We start from the raw sequence: 11,264 nt of genomic DNA, 5'->3' as shown, positions 1-11,264 counted from the left end.
CTTAGGCTGACTCCCAGCTCTGGTGCTTACGAGCTGTGTGGGCTGGAACAAGCCCTGTAAACGCTGAGGCTCAGCCTTCCACTCTGAAATGGGGTCGGTAGGGTTAGGGTTAGGGTTAGGGTTAGGGTTGGGGTTAGGGTTAGGGTTAGGGTTAGGGTTAGGGTTGGGGTTGGGGTTGGGGTTGGGGTTGGGGTTGGGGTTGGGGTTGGGGTTAGGGTTAGGGTTAGGGTGTGAGGCAAGCACTCATCAAGCGGCTGCAGTCCTTTTACAGGTGCAAAGTCCCCAGCACAACAAGGGACCTTTACCTTTAAGGCCCCAGCTCCCCCGCGCAGTTTAAGGGCTCTGTTCATCGAGGGGCAGAGAAGCTGAAATGGGCAGCATGGACAGAGGCCTGGGCTTCGCTCGCTGCGACAAAAGGTTAGATCCTATGGGGGACTTTCCCAGGAAAATGGTGCTTTCCTTAGGAATGCACTCCTCCACCACTTCATTTGATTGTCAGATGAAAGTGGGGGGCCACAGGGAAGGGACTTGAACTTCAGCTTTCCTGATAAGGAAACTGAGGGCCAGGGGAGCCCGGTGACTTGCTTAGGTCTCAGAGCTGGATGTTAGGGAACCACCATTCCTCGCTGGGCCTCCTGGTCGCCTGGGGGCTCCTGTCCACCAGAGCGCTGCTGATGCAGCTGGCCTTTCGCTCCTTCAAACAACAGGCCACTCCAACTCTGCTTCGGTAGAAATCGAGGTGGCTTTCACCATCGTAACCTCCCCACCACCCACTGTCCCACCAACCAACTGACCAACTCTTGGGCTTAACAACTCTGCCCACTCATATGTGATTCAGAGAGTTAAGATTTCAGACCCCCCCTAAGTAAATCTACCCTAGAAATCCCTTCCACTCTTGCTATTCACAAGGTTTTGTGGGAGGATGTTTATGGCATTGAAACAACCGAATGTTCACTGGTAGGATGGATACTCATTCAATAAACCACTCATAATAGGTGACCATGCAGCCACTAAGGAAAATAAAGCAATCTCATATGTACTGATATGGAAAAATCTCCAAGATGTGTTGTTGAGTGACAAAGGCAAGTTGTAGAATTCTAGCATAGTATGACCGTGTGTGTGTGTGTGTGTGTGTGTGTGTGTGCACGCACATGTAGATGACACAGCACTTCTTTCTGTGGGGTCGTGAATATTAATGAGTTCATATTTGGAAGGCAGTTAAGACAATACCTGGATCATAGTAAATGCTGTCTCATGTTTGAGAGAGAAATAAAAACTCAGGAGCAAAGGATCCAGAAGGCCCTCTATGGACTCGACAGTAGCCATCACCTCTTTGTAAGAGGGGCTGGGGATAGGGGCTGATTAAAGGGGACTGGAGCCTTATTGCTAATATTTTATTTTTGCACAAAGACACAACACCTGTGTCTTACTTGTGAAATGGAAGTTAAATATGCATCCAAACCCAGGATCTCCAAAATATGAATCTCTTTTCCGCCTCTGCAGAGACCGCATCGGAGGGAAACAGCACCAGGATCAAACAAATAACTCCGAGATAAGTGACCGGCCCACCCACCCCCTCCTCACTTCCTCAACTAACACCTCATCACGGGCCAGCAGCATCCTTGGAAAGGAGGCCCCCTTGCTAATGACTCGCTCCCCTGGGTTCCTGGACAGCAGCTGGAGGTGGGGGTGTCCTGAGTGGACAAATTGCAGGTTTAAAGTCTCGAGACCGGATTCAAGTCCCAAAACGTGCCCCTCGCATGGTTTCACTTCTCTCTGCAGTGAGCAGCTCAGTCTTTGTCTCGTGTCCCTCTTACCGTGTGAACGTGATTGTAACCATCTGTGTCCCCTGGCACCTACCAGCGCCTGGCACACTGGAGGTGCTCCGCGGATGTGCATGAAACTGACTGAGCTGAAAGTCGTTAATAAGGAATTAAAATAATAACAAAGGCATTGCTGTTGTAAAGCATGGAGTTAACATTTTGGGTGTTCTGAATTCATATTCCCGGGGCAACCGCTCGACAGGTGCTCCCCACTTACCCTCTGTGAGCGGGGAGGGAACGGGTGAGCATGAAGAGGCCCTGGCCTCACGGAGCTTGCACTCGAAGGAGATTTCCAGCAATCGAGAGCGACAGCTAAGGCCTTGGCCGGTTTGGCTCAATGGTTAGAATGGCGGCCCGCAGACTGAAGGGTCCCAGGCTCTACTCCAGGCTCTACACATGCCTCGGTTGCAGGCTGGATCCCTGGCCGTGCATTGCAACACTTAGAACTGGGACAGCTCGGCCGGGCGAGGCTCAGCGGTTGAGCATCGACCTAGGATCCAGGCGATCTGGGTTCGATTCCCGGTCAGGGCACATGCCCCGATTGTGGGCTTGATCAGTGACTCTCTCATCATTGATGTTTCTATTTCTCTCTCTCCCTCTCTTTTCCTCTCTCTGTAATCAATAAAAATATATTTAAAAAAATAAATAAATAAATAACTGGGACAGTAATCCCGTCCCTTTCACTGTGCGAGTGGGGGAGGCAGATGGTTGATGTGTCTCTCTCACATCCATCTCTCTCTCTCTCTCTCTCTCTCCCCCCCACCTCCACTGTCTTTGAAAAGCAATGGAAAAAGTATCCTCAGGTGAGGATTGGAAAAAAAAGCAATGCTAAGGAAGACATCAAACAGGAAACCTTGACTGCTTGGCGCGGGGTTATTGTCATAGGTCTAGGTGTTGCAGTGCACGGAGCATAGCGTCAGGTTGCTGGGAGTCACAGAGGCGCATCACTCGAATGGGGACGCAAGCTGGCTTCTGCCACATACTTACTCTACACCCTGCTGGGCCTTTTTTCTGGCCATCTTGCTCCCGTGGTCAACCTTGATGCCGTGAAGCTTGGGCCCAGCCATTCTACTCAGACAGACCTGAGCTCAAATCCCAGTTCCAGCAGCTCAGAGCTGGTTCACTGGGGTGACGGAGCGAGGTGTTGGGGTCGCTGAGCCTCAGCATTCACCCGTGTCAGGTTGCTCGCTAGGGCTCCTGTCGAGGTGTTGTTGCTGGACCCCAGCGCGCAGAAGGGACTTGGCCAATGGAAGCATTCGAGGGGCACCCCCTAAAGGCTGATCACCGAGTGGACGCCTGTGGAGGCGCCCCGGGTGTTCAGATTTAGCATTTTCCAAGGCCCTAGACGCGGCTAAGTCTCGTCATTGTGAAGATACTCAATTTGACTCAGAAAATTAGCCAAGGACCTCTCCAAGGGGAAAGATAAAGAAGGCCTGATAGGATCTCCTTATCTTTAATAGTTCTGAAAGCCCTTTAATTGGCATTATTTTCCCAATTTGCACATGAGGAAATGAGATCCTGGGAGATAGGTGCTCATTCAGGTAGAAAGCAGGTAGCAGAAGTTTTACGCTCGCCCAAGTCTGCCCAGCCTGCTGTTCTTGTCACTCGGCACCCACTAGACAGGAGCATGGGAGCCCCCACCAGGGCGTGGGAGTCAGCCAGGCTCTTGTCTGTATTAGCTCTTGGGCAAGTTTTTAACCTCTCTGGCCCTCAGGTTTTGCTATAAATTGGGGTCAGTTGTAGTCCGGTCCATGTAAGTTGCTGTGAGGACCAGAGGAGCTCATCTTGAACGGCTTTAGCTTATGCGATGGCCCAGAGACTGGGGCTCTGTGGAAACACGTGGGCCTGATTCACAGAAGGCGGACTCGGACCCGGACTCGGAGGAAAACAGCTTATGTTGCTTGAATTTGTGTGTGTGTGAGCACAAGAGGCGACACATACAGGGTGGGGCAAAAGTAGGTTTACAGTTGTGATATGAGGAAAACAGTTTATTGTTGTATTATTATTTATTATCGTATTATTTTCTATCTAAACACTGTAAACCTACCCTGCCTGGTAAAAATCACTCTGTGGCTACATAAGCCTACAGGTCTCATCATGAGAGAATGGAGGTGCTGCCCTAGCCGGTTTGGCTGAGTGGTTAGGGCATCACCCAAGGACTGAAGGGTCTCGGGGTCGATTCTTGTCAAGGGCAGGGTCTCAGGTTCGATTCTGGTTCAATTCTGGTCAAGGTACCTCGGTTGCAGGCTCAGTCCTTGGCCCTGATCAGGCGCATGCGAGAGGCAACCAGTCGGTACGTCTCTCTCACATCGATGTTTCTCTCTCTCTCTCCTCCTTCCACTCTGCCTGAAAAGCAATAAAACAAAAAATATACTCGGGTGAAGATTAAAAAAAAAAAAAATGGAGGTGCTAAGTGGCCTGCTTGGCACAGAAACACAGTGAAATCTTAGAATGGTGCAAGGTAGAGTTAAATAAGACATACACAGTGGGCAAGTGAAACCAGGATTGGAACCAGGCTCCTGGCTCCCGCTTGCCAGGGGTGCTGCTGGACAAGCCGACAAAGGAGATGGGACAGCACTGTGCGCACTGCCCCGGGGGGACGCAATATTTGGGAAGCACTGTCCCAGCCCTTCCTCTTTGCTGTCCTTGGGACAATGTGGAGTGTTTAGGAGAGGTGGGGCTGACCCCAGGTGTGGGATGTGGCCAAATCCCATTACTCTGGTCCCCTCTGGAAGAGGGCTGTGGCAGCCAGACTGACACCAGGCCTACTGCTCAGAGCCTGCAAGGCTGCCTCCAGCAATGGAGAATGTGCTGGAAATATATTTTTTCCCTTGTGATGAGAACTTTTAGACTCACTTTATTGGCAACTTACAATATTATCGACTCTAGTTACCATGCTGTATATTATTATAGTCAATTTTTTTTAAATTTATTGATTTTAGAGAGAGGCAGGGAGAGAGACAGAAATATCTCCAATGGAAAAAATATCCTCAGATGAAGATTAAAAAAAAACAAAGAAAAGACTGGCGGTGCTAAGGGGCCTACGTAGGCACAGAAACAGTGAAACCTTAGTATGGTGCTTAGCAGATGCCCAGGTAGAGTTAGTTATTGCCCTCAGTTCTGAGATGCACTTTTTTGTTATTTACATTTTAACATCTCTGTGATGTTAGGGTTTGATGGTGAGCTGAAGTTAAATTGGCAGCACACTTATCTTTATAAAATAATGGTGCATCTCACGCTGACCTTTGGTCAGGAGAAATACACAATCTGGTTGCTATTCTTTTAGTTAATACTCACCCGAGGCTATTTTTCCCATTGCTTTTCAGAGAGAGTGGAAGGGAGAGAGAGAGAGAGAAACATCGATGTGAGAGAGACGCACTGACTGGCTGCCTCCCACGCGCGTCCGACCGGGGGGCAGGGGACCAAACCTGCAGCCGAGGTGCGTGCCCCTGGCTGGAATCAAACCCCGGGCCCTTCAGTCCGCAGGCTGGCGCTCTAACCACTGAGTGACACGGGCCAGGGCTGTTTGCTGTTCTTGAGCCACCCTGCCCTGTGCCTGGCACACAGTGTGCCTGCAGTTTGCTCAGATGCATCACCACGTGGGGGAGGTAAGATAAGCTGACAAACAAAAATAGCTGTGCCCCGGGGGGGGGGGGGCTCCCATCAGGGCTCCAGCATGTGTCCCATGGTGCTTTCCGCTCAGTAAATCGGTATTTTTCTATCCTGCTCCTGTGAGACCCTCCGGAGAAGGAGCTGGTCTTCCCCTTACCTCCCTTCCCCCTCAGCCCTGGTGCTCAGCAGCACCTCAGGGAGCATTTTTTATATGCTCGTTGGTCATCTGTGTATCTTTTTTGGTAAAATATCTTCAAATCCTTTGCCCATTTTTAAAATTGGGTGGTTTCTATTTTAATTGTTGAATTGTAAGAATTCTTTGTATATTCTGGATGCAAGTCCTTTATCAGATGTATAAACACTTCTCTCATTCGGTGGGATCTTTTTACTTTCTTGATAGTGCCAAAAATTATTTCCAAAGTGGTTGTAGCTTTTGCATTTCCCTCAACATTGTGTACTTATATATTTATTCATTACCTCTGTTTACCAGCTTTCAAACTAATAAGTTGGTTCTTTAGTATACTCCAAGAGTGACCCAATGAGTTACATATTTCTTCTTCTGAGTATCATGAATTCAGGGATTTAAATTTATTTTATGCGTTTCAGTATATTGAAACTTCCTTCCTTCCTTCCTTCCTTCCTTCCTTCCTTCCTTCCTTCCTTCCTTCCTTCCTTCCTTCCTTCCTTCCTTCCTTCCTTCCTTCCTTCCTTCCTCCCTCCCTCCCTCCCTCCCTCCCTCCCTCCCTTCCTTCCTTCCTTCTTTTCCTCACCCAAAGACATTTTTTCCATTGCTTTTCAGACAGAATGGAAAGGGAAGAGAGAGACAGAGAGAAACCTCAATGTGAGAGAGACACATCAATTGGTTGCCTCCCAAATATGCCCGGACTGGTGCCAGGGATTGAGCCTGCAACTGAGGCACATGCCCTTGACCAGAATCGAACCTAGGACCCTTCAGCCCACAGGCTAACCTTCTAACCATTGAGCCAAACCAGCTAGGGCCAAAATTGGTTTTCTATTGATACTCATATTTTCCCCATCTTTGATGGGTGGGAACCTTCGCAAATTTGCTCCTGAGTCTTATATGACAAGATGTTCCAGATTCGTCTCATCCATTTTCTTTCCAAGGCTTAGAGTCAACCATTCCTGGCTTCTTTAAGTGAGAAATAGTATTTGGAGACCATATCAGGATACTGGGGATGCTCATTTATACTGGTTGCATATAGACCTTTTCATTAGGCCTCAAGTAAGCAGGGTTGAAAACTGCAATTTTTTAAGAGATAAAATATATCATGAATTTGTACTGATGCTTCTGATCCTAATTCAGGCTACACTTAACCTTTTAAAGATTAGATTTATATCTCCTTTTTCTTACACCAAAAATCCTGGCACCCATTGACAAGTGGGGGAGGTAAATAAGATAACGCTGGTAAGTGCAGTGCAAACAAAAATAGCTGACATTTATTAAGTGATTATTTTGTGCAAGGCTCTGTCCAGTCCTCACAACTGGCCTAGGACCAAGTCATTATTGCGCATGGGGAACCTGAGGCACAGAGAGGCAGAGGAAACTGCCCAAGGCAATGAGCTCATTTTAACCTGATTTCCTCTGAAAAGAACCTGTCTTAAAATAAGGTCATGTTCTGAGGGGCTGGGGGTTAGGATTTCAGCACAGGGGTTGGGAGAAGCGTCCCCTACACCATGCATGAGGGCTGGGCAGTCCCAGGTTAGAGCAGGCACCCCTGGCTGCTGGATTCTTTCCAAACCCTCACTCTGCATTTTCCTGCCACTCCCTTCCCATGTGTACGTGTGTGCATGTGTGTGCGTGCGCATGTGTGTCCTATGTGCTATGTCTGCTTAGTCTCCCCCATCTGATCATGAGCTGCTCTGGTGACAGGGACCACATCTCAGTTGTCTTTGCACCCCCCCTCCCAAATCACACCATGCAGATGAAAAGTTCTCCCTACAATGGAGTCACATTTTCTAGGCTTTTTTCTAAAGTAAACTTAACCCTTCATTGGTGTCCCCCCACTCTCTCTTTTACATCTTTAAAAATAATTTGCAACCATCTTAATAAAAAGTTGATTTGGGGCAAGAATCACCCATGGGTGTTAAAACCTCTGCATGGAAATGGTTGGGATATTTATACAGACTCAAAGCCTCATGCTGTGGATTACTTACTATTTACAAAAGGAGGCCACCAATTTCTTAATAATTAAACGAGAAAAACCTGCCCTGGCCAGTTTGCTCAGTGGTTAGAGCATCGGCCTGTGGACTGAAGGGTCCTGGGTTTGATTCCAGCCAAGGGCACACGCCTCGGTTGTGGGCTCGATCCCCGGCCCTGGTCGGGGCACACTTGGGAGGCAGCCAATCCATGTGTCTCTCTCACATCGATGTTTCTCTCTGTGTCTCCCTTCCACTCTCTCTGAAAAGCAATGGAAAAAATATCCTCGGGTGAGAATAAAAAAAAAAAAGAGCCCGGCCTGGCGTGGCTCAGCGGTTGAGCGTCGACCTAGGATCCAGGCGATCGGGGTTCGATTCCCCGTCAGGGCACATGCCCAGGTTGCGGGCTCGATCGGTGACTCTCTCATCATCGATGTTTCTGTCTGTGTCTCTCCCTCTCCTTTCCTCTCTCTGAAATCAATAAAGATATATTTTTTTAAAAAAAAATTAAAAAAAGAAAGGAAAACCTGGCAGACAGCACCTTACTCTGATCGCGTGACCCTCGCTAGGACGGGATGGGCCGGCCCCACCAGGCCCCTGTGGGAGGCAGCGGTGAGGAAGGATGCGGCGTCATCTGTGCTGCAGATCTGCAAAACTTTTAAATCTGAATACTTTGAATCTGAATACTCTACAAAACAGCTACTTTGTAATCTTAAAAAATACCAGCACCATGAAAGGTTAAGGATAGCTAAGGAATTGTTCCAAATTAGGGGACACCAAGGACACGTGACAGTGGAGAGCAGTGTGAGATTTCGCTTTGCATCCTGGACCAGGGGAAAGTTGCCGTAAGAGACGTTTTTGGGGAAATTGGAATGCAGAATACTTATTAGGAAATAGTATTTTAAAAATATTAACTTTCCTGAATTTCATAATTGTGACTTTTATGTAAGAGAATGGCCTTGTGGTTAAGAAATACCTACTGAAATGATGAGGACTGAAAGGTCGTGATATCTGCACCTTACTCTCAGATGGTTAATCAAAATAATCAGGTGGAAGGGTGATGTAAACTAGGCGTTGCTACGCCCTGTTAGCTACTGCACGTTACTGCGTGTATCATACACACATGCGCACACATGGTCACACGCAAAACCACGCACATGCCACCTCAGGCCGAGTTTAAGGGCTTTCCGTGAATAATTTCACCCGGAATGATTTTTGCCTCGTGTTCTGACTTTAGAACCTAAACCCTATATAGGAGGCACCAGCAGGGTAATTATTTGTCCACAACTTTCAGCCATAAAAAGCAAGGTAATGGCCCTGGGATCTGGGGTAGGTTGAGGCTGAATAATCCCAGTGGGTGGAAGAGGGAAGGACCAGGCGACGAGAGAAGGGACTGTGGCCAGCAGTCCCATGTGTACATCAGGGTGTTTGTTCCCGATGAAGGTGTTTGCATGAGACCCAGTAGAGTGTAGTAGCTGAGAGCTCAGCCATACCGTCCAACAGAAATGTAACCCAAGCGACAGTGCATTTTTAACTTTTCTAGGGGGCCACATTAAGAGTGTAAGAAGGTACAGGCGAGCTTAATTTTGATACTATATTTGATTTAACCTAATGTTTCCCAAATAGATCACATCAACACATTCTCAATATAAAAGTCCTCAATGAGATACTCTTCATTCTTTTTGTTTTAACTACATCTTTGCAACCTGGGATGATTTTCCCTTACAGCACATCTGAACTTGGACCAGCCACACCTCGGGTCCTCAGTGGCCACCCGTTGGTGGCGGCCACCACATAGAATAACACAGGGTCAGACCAGGAAACAAGAAACGATGGGTTCAATCCCAGCCCAACCACTTTTTAGTTTTGTGAACTTTGGGTAAACAATTTAGTCTCTTTAAACCTTAATGTTTCCTAAAATGTAAAATGGGATTTGACTTGGGAACCTGTCTCTTAGGGTTGTTTTGAAAATTAAAGTTAATGATCTGACTAAAGTGCTTTATGGAGCATTTATTCACTCATTCATTCGTCCATTAATGCATCCATTCGGCTGATGCGCTCCACTGCATTCTGTTTATACCAGACAAACCACTGAGCAAGATTAGAACAATGCAGTGATCATGATAAATGTATCTTTTTTTTTTTTTAATTCTCACACAAGAATATTTTTTCCATTGTTTTCAGAGAGTGGAAGAGAGAGAGACACACATCAATATGAGAGAGACACATCCATTTGTTCCCTCCCGCGTGAACCCTGATCAGGGCTGGGGATCGAGCCTGCAACCCAAGTGTGTGCCCTTGGCTGGAATCGAACCCAGGACCCTTCAGTCTGCAGGCCGATGCTCTAACCACTGAGCCAGACCGGCTAGGGATAAATGCACCTCGCAGATGCTGGGAGGAAGCAGCATTCTCTGAGGTACCTGGAAACTGCAATAGCTCCTAGCTCAAAGGTGGGCCTTTCTGAGTGCCTGCATCAGCTTAGGGACTTGAGTATTCGACAGTCCTTCACCCTACAAACATTTTCTGTACCAAATCGTTGTGCCTGGAAGTGTGGAAGGAGATAGCTGTTGGAAGAGTTGGCCAGGCAAGCACTGAAGAGCTGGAAAGTGAGCCAGGCAAGGAGCTTGGGGATGCGGGAGGCAGGAAAGGGCTACGAGAGACGTAAGACTTGGGGGACAAGGCCCATGGAGAGGCAGATGGGAGGCAGTGCACAATGTCAGGACCGTCGTGTGGACCAAGTGACAAGGAAGGGTGAGTCGCGTCTTGCACAAGTAAGAGTAAAGGAGAGGCTGATGGCATTTCTGGGAGAAAAAAACCCACCACGGGAAGGTCAAAATATCATCAAAGGGCCTGGGGAGTTTGGGGCCTGGGCAAGGCTGGAGCTCGAGGGCAGGGGCACTGTGACGGTACTGAGGGAGTTTGGGTGGGTATCAGGTGGCAATGGTTCTGCACAGCGGCCCAGGAGGGAGGCCCTTTGGCAGAGGCCGGGCCTCGCAGGACGAGATAGATGATGGTGGAAGAGGAACTTGCCCCGGGTCGCAGCTGGAGGTGGAAGAACCAGGAGCAGCTCTGTCTTTCTCTGGAACCCAGCTTCCTGGAAGCCGGCCCTGGGGCCGGACCGGCGGAGGAGCAGGCCTGGCTCTGAGCCTGGTGAGGGGATAACACGGGACCGAGTGCGGGCCTGGGGTGAGGGGGTCGGCTGCCCGGGGGTGGCAGGTCGCCTCTAAGGAACCTGGGGCAGTCCATCCTGTGTCGAGGCCTTTGTGCTTGCCGCTGTCGGCCGTCACCTCGAGGCTGAGCTCACGGTGCGGCCGCCCCTTTCTCCCCGCAGGTCTTGTTCAAAGGGCACCCGGGAAGGGCTGTCCTGACCCACCCTCCAGCACTGTCCCCCCATCCTCTCTGCCCACCGCTCCCCTGTTATCTTGCTTCTAGGTCCCACCTCCCACCAGCTGAAATCACATTACTGTGTTGCAGTTGCCGGTGCCAGAGGCTCCTCAAGAGTAGGGTTAGTCTCGTGCCCTGTCCTCCTTCCACCTGTTGGGACGGTACTGGTCATCTGGGAGGCTTCCCAAAGATAGCTGTTGGACGGATGGATGGAGGGATGGATGGATGGAGGGATGGATGGATGGATGGATGGATGGACGGATGGATAGACAATTTTGGTGACTGTTT

Source organism: Miniopterus natalensis, chromosome 1, assembly GCF_054644295.1.
Source record: "Miniopterus natalensis isolate mMinNat1 chromosome 1, mMinNat1.hap1, whole genome shotgun sequence".
NCBI lineage: Eukaryota > Metazoa > Chordata > Mammalia > Chiroptera > Miniopteridae > Miniopterus > Miniopterus natalensis.
This window is presented reverse-complemented; position numbering follows the sequence as displayed.